A 20,117-nucleotide genomic window follows, 5' to 3' on the forward strand; every position below is an offset into this window, starting at 1 on the left:
TTTAAGCCAAGACCGCAAGTTCTGCCTATTCGGCACGACATATATATATATATATATATATATATATATATATATATATATATCTATATATATATATTAAATATATATATATATATATATATATATATATATATATATATATATGTATGTATATATATATATATATATATATATATATATATATATATATATATATATATATATATATATATATATATATATATATATATATATATATATATATATATATATATATATATATATATATATATATTATATATATATATATATATATATATATATATATATATATATATATATATATATATATATATATATATACACATATATATAGTTACAGGGTGGATATTGCACTTGAAGAGGGTGGGGCTGTACGTATATCTGAGTGTTTGTGTGTGTGTGTGTGTGTGTGTGTGTGTGTGTGTGTGTGTGTGTGTGTGTGTGTGTGTGTGTGTGTGTGTATACTCACCTAATTGTGGTTGCAGAGGGTCGAGTCATAGCTCCTGGCCCCATTTCTTCACTGTTCGCTACTAGGTCCACTCTTTCCCTGCTCCATGAGCTGCATCATACCTCTTCTTAAAGCTGTGTATGGATCCTGCCTCCATTACATCACTCTATAGACTATTCTACTTCCTGACAACTCTATGAATGTAGAAATACTTCCTAACATCTCTGTGACTCATCTGAGTCTTCAGCTTTCAGTTGTGACCCCTTGATGTTGTGTCCCATTTCTGCAACAACCTATCTCTGTCCACCTTTTCAATTCCTCTCAGTATTTTACATGTCGTTATCACGTTTCCCCCCTCCCCTCTCCTTTTCTCCAGTGACGTCAGGTCGATTTCCCTTAACCTTAGTCTCGTTGCAAACTCTTAACCCTTAGTCTTGTTACAAACCTTTGCACTTTCTCTAATTTCTTGACGTGTTTGACCAGGTGTAGATTCCAAACTGGTGCTGTACACTCCAGTAGGGGCCTGACGTATACTGTGTACAGAGTCGTGAACGATTCCTTACTGAGATGTCGAAATGCTATTCTTAGGTTTGCCAGGCGCCCATATGCTGTAGCAGTTATTTGGTTGATGTACGCCTCAGGAGATGTGCTCGGTATTATGCTCACCCCATGATCCTTTTCCTTGAGTGAGGTTTGCAGTCTTTAGCCCCCTAGTTTGAACTCTGTCTGTGGTCTTCTTTGCCCTTCCCCGATCTTCATAACTTTGCACATGGTGGGGTTAAACTCTAGGAGCCAGTTGCTGGCCCAGGCTTGCAGCCTGTCCAGATCCCTTTGTAGTCCGGCCTGATCCTCGTCCGACTGAAATCTCATTAACTTCATTTCTTCTGTAAACAGGAACACTTCTGAGTCTATCCCTTCCGTCATGTCATTCATATACCCCAGAAACAGTACCGGTCCTAGGACCAACTCCTGTGTGTGTGTGTGTGTGTGTGTGTGTGTGTGTGTGTGTGTGTGTGTGTGTGTGTGTGTGTGTGTGTGTGTGTGTGTGTGTGTGTGTGTGTGTGTGTGTGTGTGTGTGTATGTGTGTGTGTGTGTGTAGAAGTAGTTAACATTTGTCAAACGCAGTTGTTGTCAGCGTATATACACTGAGAGTTTTCTATTCTTGTCTGGTTGTGTACAGGTGATATGCAGCCTAAATGACCCTCGTACAATCGATAGCCTTTAAAGTGAACGAGGAAGAAGTGTGTTATATTCCCCGGGGCAGTGAAGGCGCGTGTGTCCCACTATCGGGTTCATATCGAGAACGGAGCCGTTACCGGTCAGGCTGGGTCATAAACACCTGACTTTTATAGCCATTCACCTGTTGTTACAGCTGCAGCAGCAGGCAGTCTCGCAAACTAACTTACCCTAGGCTCGTGGTGCACCTTTCATGGTGGTGGCAGCTTCAGAGAGAAACCTGTGGTTTAAAGAAGCATGTGAGGGTTTCACGTCTAGTAGGTGAGTGGTCGGTGGGTTGTGGGTGGTATGATGGTGAAGGGTGGATGGGTGGGTGATTGGATGTTGGTGGATTTACATAACATAAGAAAGAACACTGCAACAGGCCTGCTGACCCATGCGAAGCAGGTCCATGCCACCCCCGACTTAGAACAATGACCACCTAGTCAGGTCACTTCCAATTAAGGAAGGAGTACGGCACCAGACCTGGTACCATAAGCTAGTCAGGTCCAACTCACACCCACCCACACCCACTCATGTATTTATCCAACCTATTTTTAAAACTACACAACGTCTTAGTTTCGATGACGGTACTCGGGAGTTTGTTCCACTCATCCACAACTCTATTACCAAACCAGTGCTTTCCTATATCCTTCCTGAATCTGAACTTTTCCAACTTGAAACCATTGCTGCGAGTCCTGTCTTGGCTAGATATTTTCAGCACGCTATTTACATCCTCTTTATTTATTCCTGTTTTCCATTTATACACATCAATCATATCCCCCCTAATTCTATGCTTTTCTAAAGAGTGCAGATTCAGTGTCATGTGGGTTTCGATAACGTGGATGGGGTAAGAATACTCACGTAGGCTGGTAGTACGTATAATATATAACGGGAAGTATGGAAAGCGCCAACAGCCGACCTGTCTCTCTCTGCTGCCTATCGTCGACTGACCCATGGTGCCTACGGGTGAGGGTGTTTGAAATCCTGCTATGGTCAGCAGCAATATGAATACAGTCAATGATTCACACAGACGGTTGGTAGTGAGTCATCTACTGGTACACTGGTTACTGGTAACTGGTTACTACTACTGAGATCAGGGCCCTCAGTCTATCCTCATGGGATCATCTTTGTCATCCTTCTCTGTACGTTTTCCAGTGCATTTATATCCATTGGTCACTATGGTGACCAGAACTGTGCAGCATAATCTAAATGAGGTCTAACCAAGGATAAATAGAGTTGAAGAACAACCTAAGGACTTCTATTATTTATACTTCTCGATATGAAGCCAAGAATTCTGTTAGCTTTATTGCGAACACTTATGCACTGTTGTCTTGGTTTTAGATTACTGCTAACCAGAACTCCTAAATCTTTTTCGCAATCAGTAGTATTAAGATCTACACTATTCAGTTTATAAGTGACAGGGTTATTGCCCTGTCCAACATTTAGCACTCTGCATTTGTCTATATTAAACTGCATCTGCCACTTCTCCGAACACTGCATCAGTCTATTCAAATCATCCTGGAGTGCACTAATGTCCTCAATAGAATGAACTGGACGGCCTATTTTGGTGTCATCAGCAAATCTGCTTATGTCGCTATTTTATTCCCTCATCTATGTCGTTTATGTAGATTGTGAACAACAAGGGGCCCAACACTGACCCCTGTGAAACACCGCTTGTGACGTGCCCCCATTCTGATTTCTCCCAATTTATGCAAACTCTTTGCTGCCTATTTGTCAACCATGCCTCTACCCAGGAAAAAATTTCTCCTCCTGTTCCGTGTGCCTTAAGTTTCCTCAAAATCCTCTGATGTGGGACTCTGTCGAAAGCCTTACTGAAGTCCATATACACAATATCATATTCATTACCATGATCTACCTCCTCAAACACCTTAGTGAAAAAAGTTAGTAAATTTGTAAGACAGGAACGCCCCTTAGTAAAACCGTATTGAGATTCATTTATAAATTTATGCCTATCAAGATGGCTACGAATTGCCTCGGCAATTACTGATTCCATAAATTTTCCCACTATGGAGGTAGTGTAAGGTGTATTATTGGGCGGTAAGCTAGCGGTGATGAAGGGATGGGTGATGGGAGGCGGGTGGGTGAGTGGTGTGAACTGGGTGGTGTTACTGGAGCGGATACGCCATTACATTTACCTTTAATGCTGTTACTAGCTGTGCAGGGGTAAGTTAAAATGGAGAGACTAACCCATAAATGGAATTGAGCTTATTTACAGACTATGAAAGCACAATAACTTAAGCACAAGGACCCCAGGGGTTACCGTAGGTAATTTACTCATATGATGATAAATTAGACTCATGTGTAACACTGGGGTATCTTTATTGTAGATACCCAGAGATACACAAGTGTTTCACATGTGTCTAATTTATCAACATGTCGATTCTCTGGACCATTTATCTACATATACGCTAAGCTATGTATGATAATTGCACGTAGATGTACCTGTACCTAAGTAAATTTACTTATTTCAATAAAGTCACTCTAAACAATGCATAGCAGTTCCTAATCCGGAGAGAGAGGCAGACAGTTCCTCTCAGCAGAGAGCCTCGAAGTGGACTTCGAAGTCCTCTGTTATCAGCCATGTACTCCCACGTACTCTATCATCACTCCACTAATTACCGGATGCCCTGCACAACTTGAATCATAATTTGACACTAAAGAACGGTGATATTAATGGAGGGGAGAACAGTTGTAAGTAAAACATACTGACCAGCTACTCACTCTATCAACATCACTCACCCTACCTCTCTCCATGGTAAAAAAAAAAAAAAAAAAAAAGGCATTGGGATGATCTCACATCATCTCTCTTTCTCTCTGTTTTCCTAAATCATTAAATTAACTTTAAAAGAATGACAGGGTAAAATACAAAGATTTTTAATCAATACATAAGGAACAACAGATATTATAGCCATATTATCAACATAAAGGACCACTGTTTTCATAGTATTATTATAAATATAACAAGGCTACATAACTAGCTTTAAAGGATTACAGTGTCTTCAGTGCCCAAGATAACACAAAATAACATGCCTGCATAACATATATTAGGCACTACAGTGGATGCAGTGCCTGTAATGAAGACAAGATATCACACCTACATAAGCAGCATCAGGGATTACAGTGTTTGCAGTGCCTAAGATAACGCAAAATGACTCGCCTACACAGCCAGTCTCACGGGCTACAGTGCTCGTGAAAAAGAGAAGGGAACACATAAAAAGCATCAGGGATTAACAATGACTGCAGTGAAATCCGGAAGGATTTCAGCCAGTGATTAATGACGTGCTGCTCATTTGCCCGTGTGGGCGTTAATCACTGACACAACTAAGTTGACGAATAAACTTCCTTGGGGGACTTTCACAGAATCTGAGCAACGAGGCAACCCGAGTCTCCAGGGACGACCCTTGAGGGTGTGAGGTTCATAAAGGGGCTCTTGTTCCAGGGAATTGGGCGGTTTTGATCCAAAGCATAGGTGATAGGCTCCCTTTTTCTTGGATTAAACCTAATTGCTTCTCATTCCAGATTAAATCACACATTCCAGATATGTGTGAATTGTATTGGGACAACGGGATGGGAATCAAGACCACATGAAGACAGTTGACACAAGTACGTACATATGTATACTTAAATACAAAGATGCACATACACGCACTCATACACACACACGTCGCGCAAAGTCATGGAGAAGATTATAAGGAGGAGAGTGGTCGAACACCTGGAAAGGAACAAGATTATAAATGAAAACCATCATGGGTTCATGGAAGGCAAATCGTGTATCACAAACCTCCTGGAGTTTTATGACAAGGTAACAGAAGTAAGACACGAAAGAGATGGGTGGGTAGATTGCGTTTTCCTAGACTGCAGGAAGGCCTTTGACACAGTTCCCCACAAGAGATTAGTGCAGAAGCTGGAGGATCAAGTGCATGTAACAGGGAGGGCACTGCAATGGATCAGGGAATACCTGACAGGGAGGCAGCAACGAGTCATGGTACGTGAAGAGGCATTGCAGTGGGCGCCTGTGACGAACGGGGTCCCACAGGGGTCAGTTCTAGGACCAGTGCTATTTTTGATATATGTGAACGACATGATGGAAGGAATAGACTCTGAAGTGTCCCTGTTCGCAGATGATGTGAAGTTGATGAGAAGAATTAAATCGGATGAGGATGAGGCAGGACTGTAAAGAGACCTGGACAGGCTGGATATGTGGTCCAGTAACTGGCTTCTCGAATTCAATCCAGCCAAATGCAAAGTCATGAAGATTGGGGAGGGGCAAAGAAGACCACAGACAGAGTATAGGCTAGGTGGACAAAGACTACAGACCTCACTCAGGGAGAAAGACTTTGGGGTGACCATAACACCGAGCACATCACCGGAGGCACACATCAACCAAATAACTGCTGCAGCATACGGGCGCCTGGCAAACCTGAGAATAGCGTTCCGATACCTTAATAAGGAATCGTTCAAGACACTGTACACTGTGGATGTTAGGCCCATACTGGAGTATGCAGCACCAGTCTGGAACCCACACCTGGTCAAGCACGTCAAGAAGTTAGAGAAAGTACAAAGGTTTGCAACAAGGCTAGTCCCAGAGCTCAGGGGAATGTCATACGAGGAAAGGTTGAGGGAAATCGGACTGACGACACTGAAGGACAGAAGGGTCAGGGGAGACATGATAACGACATACAAGATACTGCGGGGAATAGACAAGGTGGACAGAGATAGGATGTTCCAGAGAGGGGACACAGGGACAAGGGGTCACAACTGGAAGCTGAAGACTCAGACGAGTCACAGGGACGTTAGGAAGTATTTCTTCAGTCATAGAGTTGTCAGGAAGTGGAACAGCCTAGCAAGTGAAGTAGTGGAGGCAGGAACCATACACAGTTTTAAGAAGAGGTATGATACAGCTCAGGAAACAGAGAGAGGACTTTGTAGCGATCAGTGAAGAGGCGGGGCCAGGAGCTGAGTCTCGACCCCTGCAACCACAATTAGGTGAGTACAATTTGGTGAGTACGATAAAGCTCATGGAGGAGGGAGAGAGTGGACCTAGTAACGATCAGCGATGAGGCTGGGGCCAGGAGCTATGACTAGACCCTTGCAAATACAACTAGATGAGTACAACTATTTGAGTACATTATCTCTGTGTCTCTCTGTCTCTCTCTCTCTCTCTCTCTCTCTCTCTCTCTCTCTCTCTCTCTCTCTCTCTCTCTCTTCTCTCTCTCTCTCTCTCTCTCTCTCTCTCTCTCTCTCTCTCTCTCTCTCTCTCTCTCTATATATATATATATATATATATATATATATATATATATATATATATATATATATATATATATATATATATATATATATATATATATATATATATATGTCGTGCCGAATATGTAAAACTGGTCAATTACCAAGAACTCATTTAAAATTAAGTCCTTTCTAAAATTTTCTCTTATACGTTTAAAGATACATAATTTTTAATTAATGTTAATGTAAAAATTTTTAATTATGCAACAAAAGAATCTTAGTAAACTTACCTAACCTTATTATAACAAGAACAATTTATTTTAGCCTAACCCAACTAAAAATATTTTAGATTTGTTTACAATAATTTAATACTAAACAAACACAGTGAAATATATTTTTTTTCGTTAGGTTCAGAATGATTTTGGCGAAATTATTGCATACACAAATTTTCACTTGTCCTATATGGCAAGATGAGCGTTGCTATTTAAGCCAAGATCGCAAGTTCTGCCTATTCGGCACGACATATATATATATATATATGTATGTATATATATATATATATATATATATATATATATATATATATATATATATATATATATATATATATATATATATATATATATATACATATATATATATATGTTTGTATATATATATATATATATATATATTTCTCTTTATCATACACACACACACACACACACACACACACAGACGCCAAGTGTCCATCGACAAGTGCCTTTGACAAAAGGTAATTAATTAACACATACAAACTCACACAAAGTAATAAATTACAACACTATCCCACATATTTGAAGTCTGTTGTTGGTGTAGCTCCAGTTTCAGGTCTGTTGTTAACGTATGCATTTTGTCCGTGTTGTTCCTCTCTCTGTTCACTCACAACACGGTAGTAATGGTAACCAATTTATAAAGAAGATCACCAGTGTTGTTCTTATCTGTGTTCACCTGCGATATTAACATTAATATAAAGAACAGTACAGGTGTTGTTCTTGTGTGTCTTAACCCGGGTTCAAGTTGTTCAACAGAGAGAGAACAACATTTCATCTTTGTTGACAATGAATCTTGTATAGGGAAAAATTAACAGTAGATTTAACAGTGTAGTATACTCACTCAAAAATATACATAAAAATAAGAAAATCATTAAAGGAAGGCAGTACAGTTCAGTGCAAAAGGTAAAGACAAGTGAGAGTGTAAAGTGAACGTCAAGCAAAGCGTGAGGTGCACAAGACAATACCCTGACTCACGAAATCGTAATGACACGATTGCAAACAAACCATACCATGGGCGGGCATAGAACCTGCGATCAGAGAGTCATAAAACTCCAGACCGAGACACTAGCCACTGGGCCAGCTAGCCCAGTGTCTAACACGTCAGTCTGGAGATTTATGATTCTCTGATCGCGGGTTCTATCCCCGCCCGTGGTATGGTTTGTTTTTTTAAGACAATACCATTTTATTGTTAGCGGCCACGAAAACTGAACAAAGAAAAAACAGGTAAATTAAAATTAACATTTAAAATAATAAACACAAGATGAAGAATGAGATGAAAATAGGAGAGTCTGTAAGGACCCGGTCAATATCGAGTCTGTAAGATCGGGTACCCTTAGGACCCCGTCAGTTAATCTCGAGTCTGTGAGATCAGGAACCCTCAGGACCCCGTCGGTCAATCTCGAGTCTGTAAGATCAGGTACCCTATGGACCCCGTCGGTCAATCTCGAGTCTGTAAGATCAGGTACCCTATGGACCTCGGTCAGAGAAAGATCAGATATCCCGTCGGTCAATCTCACTGTATATCCTCAGGACCCCCTCCGTTTATTTAAGGACCCCGTGCAATTCGAAATCAATCCTGGCATTAAGTACTGTTAATAGCACTGCAGTGCGGTTCATTAAGCAAATTGCTAGGTAGGAGATGTCTCTGAAAACAGTGTAGAAATGATAACAGTAGTATGAGGGAGATGACAGCTTGGACATGAATTAAAAAAAATCTGCTCAAGTCTTGACACAACAAATGAGTAACAACCTGGAAGGAGTTACAGTGACCGATTAATCATATATATTAAAATACATACTTCTGTTCCCTTTCTCTCGGCCATGAAACCTATAGAAGGAGATACGACAAATAAAAAAAATCTGTAGAATAAAAGAAGAAAACCATTTTAGAAGGAAGACACTGAAGATCATCGGAGCCCCAACAGTTGATCTCATTGTGTAGTCATGTGACATCCATGGAAGATGTGAATTTAATGTATTAAAAAAACACTTGAAATAATATTTATACGGGAGAGAGCAGGTCCTTATGGAAAGAGATTTAGTGTGGGAGACGTCTTACAAAAATAACGACTAGAAGGGTGCGCTAAGTAGAGGATGAAGAGAGTGATGTCCCACAAAACTCAGTAAACAAGGTGATGACCCACGAAGTTGTAAATTGTGCAAATTGTAAGGTTATAATTTGTGTTAACACTGTAAATCAAATTTGTTAATGTGTAAGAGATAACAATCTCGAAGATGTTATAATATGTGATTTACACAATGTATATTATACTTGTTTATATACACATTCTATACGTAAAACTTAACTTACAAAGATAACAAGGAGTACTGTAGGTTGAGGTGCAAGGTGATCTACGAGTTAAGGTATAAGGCGACCTACATATGAAGACAATGTGGATTATTGGTGAAGCTGCCGGATGTCCTACAAGTTAATGTGTAAAGTGATCTACTGATTCTGGTGTAGAGTGATCTGGACTATCAAAACCCCGATGACTGATCTCACTGGCGTGGACATGCTTGATGGCTCGGTGGTTAGAGCGTCGTGGATTTTGACTGGCTTCCTACGAGGCAGGCTAAAATAACACCAGTTCGATCGTCGCAGTTTGTTAATTGCCTAAAAATCACTTGTCGACAGATGTTTCTTTCGTGGAGCAAAAATTATTTCAATGGTTAAATAAATGTTCACACAAGCAGCAAGACGATAGATGATACTAACAGTGTAATTCTTTAGGAAAAGATGGGAAAGAAGTCGATGCTCCACGATAATTAAAACGAGTTGTTGTTGCTTACCATGGACACAAGTAACTAGCGGTGTTAGGATAACTATCAGTGGAAGGGTAATTGACAGTTGTAGAATAAGAGGAGTAAATACTGGTAGAAAGGCAATTACCAGTTGAAGAGCTATTACTAGTGGAAAGGTAATTAATGGTAGTGGGGCAACTGTCCGCGGAAGAGCAACTACCGGTGGAGGAGTAAGTGCCAGTTTATTACCAGTGGAACTGTAGTTGTCACTGGAGTAACTGTAGGTGAAGGTGCAAGGTGAACTACAGGTGATGCCATGAACGTCACGTGAAGGTATAAGGTGTACAACAGATGAATATGTAATGTGAATGACCCAGAAATGAAGATGTGTGGTGACCATTAAATAAATGTAAGGGGAAGTGGGAAGTGGCATCAGTGCCAGACATTGATCTGTCTATAGTCCTATGACCATATAGGGAGTATTTTTTTTAAGCTCAGCTAATCAGAAAAATAGACAGTGCCTTGATAAGGTTTCGGGGAAATTCTATTTAGTTAGTTGTGTCTAAGATAGAGCTCTTAGCCGGGGTATCCAGGAACCAAATAATGGCGGTATGGGGCTCCATCTCTGAATAATTTGCCGTTTTTCTGTATGATAAAATCGTTAATTAAGACTTTTAGCTGTTGTGTTCCTAGATATCCACATGTAAAGCAAAACCAAGATATTAACTTCAACATTCTGGCGAAACAGACATGAGAACATATGTGGCATCCCAATGGGATCTGTATTTGTAAAAAGGTTAAGGACCTCAGGTCTAAGAGGAGTAATATCGAGTCTTAGGAGTAGGAAGGGGACGTTTGCTAATCGGTCTTAGGTGTGGGATAAGGATGTGATGTATATTAATCATTGTTAGGTGTGGGGAGAGAATGTTTGTTCATCAGGAAACAAGATAGTGTCTCATGACTTGATTGTATGATATTCAAACCTGTGTCTGAGTGTAGTACACTTACACAATAACAGCAACGAGCGATGTGACTCCCAGCCAAATGAACGGTCATATGTGGTGTGACTTCTGCAGTGTTTGTCCCGTGTTGTCGGGAATGCTCTTTCTCTCTCTCTCTCTCTCTCTCTCTCTCTCTCTCTCTCTCTCTCTCTCTCTCTCTCTCTCTCTCTCTCTCTCTCTCTCTCTCTCTCTCTCTCTCTCTCTCTCTAAAAAATAGCACGATTATTCACTTGTCATTAATTGTTGAGTAAAGGCAAAGCTGCCTCCCGGTTGAGGCCAGGTCATGGACCAGGCCGCGGGGGCGTTGACCCCTGGAACACCCACCAGGTAGGCTCCAGGAACACTGTGTCCCGAGTGTGTTGAAAACTGGTTAAACATGTACGTAGTCTTCCTAGTTGTAATGCATCCCGTTGTGTTAGTGGTGTTACTAGTTAAATAAGTAAGAGGTAATACGCTGGAAGGTGTTACACTGATTTACTCTAGTGGCTTGCGTCTGGCAGCGAGTGGCTTGCGTCTGGCAGCGAGTGACTTGCGTCTGGTAGCGAGTGGCTTGCGTCTGGCAGCGAGTGGCTTGCGTCTGGTAGCAAGTGGCTTGCGTCTGATAGTGAGTGGCTTGCGTCTGGCAGCGAGTGGCTTGCGTCTGGCAGCGAGTGGCTTGCGTCTGGCAGCGAGCGGCTTGCGTCTGGCAGCGAGGGGCTTGCGTCTGGCAGTGAGTGGCTTGCGTCTGGCAGCGAGGGGCTTGCGTCTGGCAGCGAGGGGCTTGCGTCTGGCAGTGAGTGGCTTGCGTCTGGCAGCGAGTGGCTTGCGTCTGGCAGCGAGTGGCTTGCGTCTGGTAGCGAGTGGCTTGCGTCTGGCAGCGAGTGGATTGCGTTTGGCAGCGAGTGGCGAATTAAAAAATCTCATGCCTGCGTTTTCTCGCGAATGCCTAAGAAAACAGAGGTTACAGGATGGACTGCACCAGCTGAATGTGTAACACCAGCTGGACGGACTGCACCAGCTGGATGAGAACTCCCACTATCTTCCGTCTGATCGATCAGGACGGTCGAGTCATTATCTTCTCGTCAAGAAAATTGAAAATCTTTAATGAGGTAGATTTGCATATTGCTAATACCATACGTCTTTCCTTGGCTCTCAACTTTACAGTATTGGCACCTAATCTAGTGATGTGCGTGTGTGTGTGTGTGTGTGTGTGTGTGTGTGTGTGTGTGTGTGTGTGTATACTCACCTATTTGTACTCACCTATTTGTGGTTGCAGGGGTCGAGTCTTAGCTCCTGGCCCCGCCTCTTCACTGGTTGCTACTGGGCCCTCTCTCTCCCTGCTCCATGAGCTTTATCAAACGTCGTCTTAAAACTATGTATGGTTCCCGTCTCCACTACGTCACTTTCTAGGCTATTCCACTGCCTGACAACTCTATGACTGAAGAAATACTTCCTAACATCCCTTTGACTCATCTGAGTCTTTAACTTCCAATTGTGACCTCTTGTTTCTGTGTCCCAACTCTGGAACATCCTGTCTTTGTCCGCTTTGTCTATTCCGCGCAGTATTTTATATGTCGTTATCATGTCTCCCCTGACCCTCCTGTCCTCCAGTGTCTTCAGGCCGATTTCCTTTAACCTTTCTTCATAGGACATTCCCCTTAGCTCTGGAACTAACCTTGTCGCAAACCTTTGCACTTTCAATAATTTTTTGACGTGCTTGATCAAGTGCGGGTTCCAAACAGGTGCTGCATACTCCAGTATGGGCCTGACGTACACAGTGTACAATGTCTTGAACGATTCCTTATTAAGGTATCAGAACGCTGTTCTCAAGTTTGCCAGGCTCCCATATGCTGCAGCAATTATCTGGTTGATGTGTGCTTCCGGAGACATGCTCGTTGTTATACTCACCCCAAGATCTTTCTCCTTGAGCGAGGTTTGCAGTCTTTGGCCACCTATCCTATACTCCGTCTGTGGTCTACTGTGCCCTTCCCCTATCTTCATGACTTTGCATTTGGCGGGGTTAAATTCGAGAAGCCAGTTGCTGGACCAGGTGTCCAGCCTGTCCAGGTCTCTTATGCGTGTGTGTGTGTGTGTGTGTGTGTGTTACCATTTTGTCCTAGGCACATGTCGATTAAACACTAGGCCTGTTGTATATGTGTGTGTGTTAGTTGTGTGTGTGTGTGACTGTGAGTGTGTGTGTGTGTGTGTGTGTGCGTGTGTGTGTGTGTGTGAGTGTGTGTGTGTGTGTGTGTGTGTGTGTGTGTGTGTGTGTGTGTGTGTGTGTGTGTGTGTGTGTGTGTGTGTGTACTCACCTAGTTGTACTCACCTAGTTGAGGTTGCGGGGGTCGAGTCCGAGCTCCTGGCCCCCGCCTTTTCACTGATCGCTACTGGGTCACTCTCCCTGAACCGTGAGCTTTATCATACCTCTGCTTAAAGCTATGTATGGATCCTGCCTCCACTACATCGCTTCCCAAACTATTCCACTTATTGACTACTCTGTGGCTGAAGAAATACTTCCTAACATCCCTGTGATTCATCTGTGTCTTGAACTTCCAACTGTGTCCCCTTGTTACTGTGTCCAGTCTCTGGAACATCCTGTCTTTGTCCACCTTGTCAATTCCTCTCAGTATTTTGTATGTCGTTATCATGTCCCCCCTATCTCTCCTGTCCTCCAATGTCGTCAGGTTGATTTCCCTTAACCTTTCCTCGTAGGACATACCTCTTAGCTCTGGGACTAGTTTTGTTGCAAATTTTTGCACTTTCTCTAGTTTCTTTACGTGCTTGGCTAGGTGTGGGTTCCAAACTGGTGCCTCATTCTCCAATATGGGCCTAACGTACACGGTGTACAGGGTCCTGAACGATTCCTTATTGAGGTGTCGGAATGCTGTTCTGAGGTTTGCTAAGCGCCCATATGCCGCAGCCGTTATTTGGTTGATGTGCGCTTCAGGAGATGTGCCTGGTGCTATACTCACCCCAAGATCTTTTTCCTTGAGTGAGGTTTGTAGTCTCTGGCTCCCTAGACTGTATTCCGTCTGCGGTCTTCTTTGCCCTTCCCCAATCTTCATGACTTTGCACTTGGTGGGATTGAACTCCAGGAACCAATTGCTGGACCAGGTCTGCAGCCTGTCCAGATCCCTTTGTAGTTCTGCCTGGTCTTCGATCGAGTGAATTCTTCTCATCAACTTCACGTCATCTGCAAACAGGGACACCTCAGAGTCTATTCCTTCCATCATGTCGTTCACAAATACCAGAAACAGCACTGGTCCTAGGACTGACCCCTGTGGGACCCCGCTGGTCACAGGTGCCCACTCTGACACCTCGCCACGTACCATGACTCGCTGCTGTCTTCCTGACAAGTATTCCCTAATCCATTGTAGTGCCTTCCATGTTATCCCTGCTTGGTTATCCAGTTTTTGCACTAATCTCTTGTGTGGAACTGTGTCAAACGCCTTCTTTCAGTCCAAGAATATGCAATCCACCCACCCCTCTCCCTCTTCTCTTACTGCTGTCACCATGTCACAGAACTCCAGTAGGTTTGTGACACAGGATTTCCCGTCCCTGAAACCATGTTGGCTGCTGTTGATGAAATCATTCCTTTCTAGGTGTTCCACCACTCTTCTCCTGATAATCTTCTCCATGAATTTGCTTACTATACATGTCAGTGACACTGGTCTGTAGTTTAGTGCTTCATGTCTGTCTCCTTTTTTAAAGATTGGGACTACATTTGCTGTCTTCCATGCCTCAGGGAATCTCCCTGTTTCGATAGATGTATTGAATATTGTTGTTAGGAGTACACATAGCGCCTCTGCTCCCTCTCTCAGGACCCTTGGAGAGATGTTATCTGGCCCCATTGCCTTTGAGTTATCTACCTCACTCAGAAGCCTCTTCACTTCTTTCTCGGTTGTGTGTACTGTGTCCAGCACTTGGTGGTGTGTCCCACCTCTCCGTCTTTCTGGAGCCCCTTCTGTCTTGTGTGTGTGTGTGTGTGTGTGTGTGTGTGTGTGTACTCACCTAATTGTACTCACCTAATTGTGGTTGCAGGGGTCGAGACTCAGCTCCTGGCCCCGCCTCTTCACTGATCGCTACTGGATCCTCTCTCTCTCTACTTCCTGAGCTTTGTCATACCTCTTCTTAAAACTATGTATGGTTCCTGCCTCCACTACTTCACTTGCTAGGCTATTCCACTTGCTGACAACTCTATGACTGAAGAAATACTTCCTAACGTCCCTGTGACTCGTCTGAGTCTTCAGCTTCCAGTTGTGACCCCTTGTCCCTGTGTCCCCTCTCTGGAACATCCTATCTCTGTCCACCTTGTCTATTCCCCGCAGTATCTTGTATGTCGTTATCATGTCTCCCCTGACCCTTCTGTCCTCCAGTGTCGTCAGTCCGATTTCCCTTAACCTTTCCTCGTACGACATTCCCTTGAGCTCTGGGACTAGCCTTGTTGCAAACCTTTGTACTTTCTCTAACTTCTTGACGTGCTTGACCAGGTGTGGGTTCCAGACTGGTGCTGCATACTCCAGTATGGGCCTAACATACACAGTGTACAGTGTCTTGAACGATTCCTTATTGAGGTATCGGAACGCTATTCTCAGGTTTGCCAGGCGCCCGTATGCTGCAGCGGTTATTTGGTTGATGTGTGCCTCCGGTGATGTACTCGGTGTGTGTGTGTGTGTGTGTGTGTGTGTGTGTGTGTGTGTGTGTCTGTGTGTCTGTGTGTCTGTGTGTTTGTGTGTGTGTGTGTGTGTGTGTGTGTGTGTGCGCTCACCTATTTGTGGTTGCAGGGGTCGAGTCATAGCTCCTGGCCCCGCCTCTTCATTGATTGCTACTAGGTCCTCTCTCTCCCTGCTCCATGAGCTTTATCATACCTCGCCTTAAAACTATGTATGGTTCCCGCCTCCACTACTTCACTTTCTAGGCTATTCCACGGCTTGACTACTCTATGACTGAAGAAATACTTCCTAACATCCCTTTGATTCATCTGAGTCTTCAACTTCCAATTGTGACCTCTTGTGTCTGTGTCCCTTCTCTGGAACATCCCGTCTTTGTCCACCTTGTCTATTCCGTGCAGTATTTTATATGTCGTTATCATGTCTCCCCTGACCCTCCTGTCCTCCAGTGTCGTCAGGCCGATTTCCCTCAACCTTTCTTCGTAGGACAATCCCCGTAGCTCTGTGACTAGTCTTGTTGCAAACCTTTGCACTTTCTCTAATTTCTTGACGAGCTTGACTAGGTGTGAATTCCAAACTGGTGCTGCATACTCCAGTATGGGCCTGACGTAAATGGTATACAGAGTCTTAAACGAATCCTTACTGAGGTATCGGAACGCTATCCGTAGGTTTGTCAGGCGCCCGTATGCTGCAGCAGTTATCTGATTGATGTGCGCCTCAGGAGATATGCTCGGTGTTATACTCACCCCCAGATCTTTTTCCTTGAGTGAGGTTTGCAGTCTTTGGCCATCTAAATTATATTGTATCTGCGGTCTTCTTTGCCCTTCCCCAATCTTCATGACTTTGCATTTGGCAGGGTTAAATTCAAGGAGCCAGTTGCTGGACCAGGATTGTAGCCTGTCCAGGTCTCTTTGTAGTCCTGCCTGATCCTCATCCGATTTGATTCTTCTCATTAACTTCGCATCATCTGCAAACAAGGACACTTGTGTGTGTGTGTGTGTGTGTGTGTGTGTGTGTGTGTGTGTGTGTGTGTGTGTGTGTGTGTGTGTGTGTGTGTGTGTGTGTGTGTGTGTGTGTATGTGTGTATGTGTGTGTGTGTACAGATATGTTATTAGTTTTTAACTTTTAGTTTGCTTGATTTATATATATATATATATATATATATATATATATATATATATATATATATATATATATATATATATATATTAGATAACATTACAATAATTTAATAATAAACAAACGCAAATAAATGTATTTTTTTCGTTAGGTTCAGAATGATTTTTGCGAAATTATTTCATTCACGAATTTTCGCTTGCCTTATTTAGCAAAAAGAGCGTTGCTATTTAAGTCAAAATCGCAAGTTTTGCCTATTCGGCACGACATATAAATCTTAAAACTTAACTAGCTCGATGGCTAGCGCACTCACCTCACACACTGAGGTCCTGAGTTCGAATCTCTGGTACGACTAGAAAACACTAGGGACGTGTTTCCATAAGACACCTGCTGTCCCTGTTCACCCATCAGTATAAAATGGGTACCTGGGTGTTAGTGGACTGGTGTGGGTCGCATCCTGCGACAAAAGTGACCTAATTTGCCCGAAATGCACAACATAACAAGCGGCTTTCTATATAATAGTATGTCACTGATGTCAGCTATGATCTGTATACCTTGTACATGTACTTGTAGAAATAAAGATATTATATTATTATTATTATTATTATCATTATTATTATTATTATTATTATTATTATTATTATTATTATTATTATTACTATTATTATTATTATTATTATTATTATTATTATTATTATTATTTTTAATATTATTATTATTATTATTATTATTATTATCTGATGATGGATGAATACGAACATTAATCATGAAGAAAATTATGGCTTTTCAAGTAGCATTACTGGATTTATATGTGTGTGTGTGTGTCTATCAGTTCCCTTGCTAGGACTGTGACCTGGTCTACGTAGGACAGACAGGCCGACGCCTCGTAGCTAGGACTGCAGAACGTGGAGGATCTGTGAGAAGAGGCCACAACATCACTGTTTTGTCCCAACACCCTTGAAAATAGCACAAACACAGAACAACTCAAGGAAAAAGCTCAAGTACCCTTACATAATCTTCCCATTCCATCGTCTCTCTCTTCCTCGGTTCTCTCTCATTTCCACCTTTTCATTTTTACACATTTATATAACATCATTGACCCTCCCTTCCTCCCCCTTCCTGTATCATACCCCCCCTACCCACGTGTCTCGTCTCTTTCTTCCTCCTCGGGCGAGAAAGAAAAAATTGAGCAATAATAAGACAATAATGAGGATAAGAGGTGTGTGGTGAGATATACCAGCGTAGCAATTCTCGTCATTATTTCCACTCGCAATTGCTCAAGCAAGTCCATTTATCAACCCCTTCGATATATATATATATATATATATATATATATATATATATATATATATATATATATATATATATATATATATATATATATATATATATATACATATATATATATATATATATATATATATATATATATATATATATATATATATATATATATATATATATATATATATATATATATATATATATATATATATATATATATATATACATATATATATATATATATATATATATATATATATATATATATATATATATATATATATATATATATATATATATATATAGTTACTAACTAGCTGAGGTTAGGGGGGAGGTGGAGGAAGTTGTTGTAGAGAGCTCGGGTGAGTGTTGTGATCTAGTGGCGTCAAGCTGGCGCTAGTCTGGTGTTAGGGAGTGGGTGAGCGGTGGAGTGGGTGAGCAGTGGAGTGGGTGAGCGGTGGAGTGGGTGAGTGGAGTGGGTGGCGGGTGAAGTGAAAGGTGGATGGTTCACACCGGCGTCAGGTTGGCGAGAATCTCCCTAAATGAGATCGATTTGACTGAGGGTAAAACGTTTTCTGATTTTGTTACAGCGGTAGTGGTAGTGGTGATGGTGGTAGTGGTGGTAGTAGTGGTAGTGGTGGTGGTGGTGGTGGTAGTTGTATAGAAGGTGATGGTAAGGAGCAATAGCAATGGCGCTTGTTAATAGTCAAATTCTTTTTCTAACTTCAGTAGTGATTATGAAAGTGATGATGGTGACGGTGATAGTGGTGGCTGAGTAGTGTAGATGGTGATAGTGGTGGCTGAGTAGTGTAGATGGTGATAGTGGTGGCTGAGTAGTGTAGATGGGGGAAGGTGGGTGATACCGTGTGTCAACTGGCCGTAATGGAGTCAGTGTAGATGGTGGCAGTGACAAGGTAACTTATCTATTGAATACAAACCCAAGACTTTATAAAAATCATAGAATCCACTCTTGTGTATATTTAAAAATGGTAAAACAGGGGATGTGATGTTGGTGTGACACCTGAACTTGAAGCTGCGCAGCGTGTATATCCCACAAAAGTTCATACTGCGCCTGGGAGATGGAAACTAATCAGGTTTGATCCATGAAAGGGAGGATAGCTCCCCCCCCACATCTCAGATCAAGAGGTTTTGGTTAGAATAAAAAAAGATTATTGAAGGAGTTGTAGGAGTTGCCATTCTTATTATAATTATTATAATTATTATTATTATTATTATTATTATTATTATTATTATTATTATTATTATTATTATTATTATTATTATTATTATTATTATTATTATTATTATTATTATTATCGTTTTATCAGTATTATAATTACATTATTAGTAGTATAATGTTATCATTATTATTATAATTCATTGGACGAATAATAATAATTATAACTGGGTGCATGTAGAGCCGGGGAATGGAAAATAATGAAGTTTGATCCGAGGAAGGGAGAAGCAGCTTCAATTCCTTGAACTAGTTTTGAAAAAACCGCATAACAGGTCAGGCTTTTATTGAGCTCTACTCCGAGGGAAACGTTGTCTAAACAAAAGCACGTTTTGTAACGTTTGCCTTTTGTTCACTGTCAGCAGCGTGTTTTTTAGGTCCTCCTTGGACCAAGAGCCCTTCATCGGCACGTAGTATGGGGGACAGTGCTGATATCGAAGAATTGATGATAGATGATGACAGGTACTGTGGTGGAGGGTGACACTGTGGTGGAGGGTGATACTGTGGTGGAGGGTGATACTGTGGTGGAGGGTGACACTGTGGTGGAGGGTGACACTGTGGTGGAGGGTGATACTGTGGTGGAGGGTGACACTGTGGTGGAGGGTGACACTGTGGTGGAGGGTGACACTGTGGTGGAGGATGACACTGTGGTGGAGGGTGACACTGTGGTGGAGGGTGATACTGTGGTGGAGGGTGATACTGTGGTGGAGGGTGACACTGTGGTGGAGGGTGATACTGTGGTGGAGGATGACACTGTGGTGGAGGGTGACACTGTGGTGGAGGGTGATACTGTGGTGGAGGGTGATACTGTGGTGGAGGGTGACACTGTGGTGGAGGGTGACACTGTGGTGGAGGGTGACA

This window comes from Cherax quadricarinatus, chromosome 10 (assembly GCF_038502225.1).
Source record: "Cherax quadricarinatus isolate ZL_2023a chromosome 10, ASM3850222v1, whole genome shotgun sequence".
NCBI lineage: Eukaryota > Metazoa > Arthropoda > Malacostraca > Decapoda > Parastacidae > Cherax > Cherax quadricarinatus.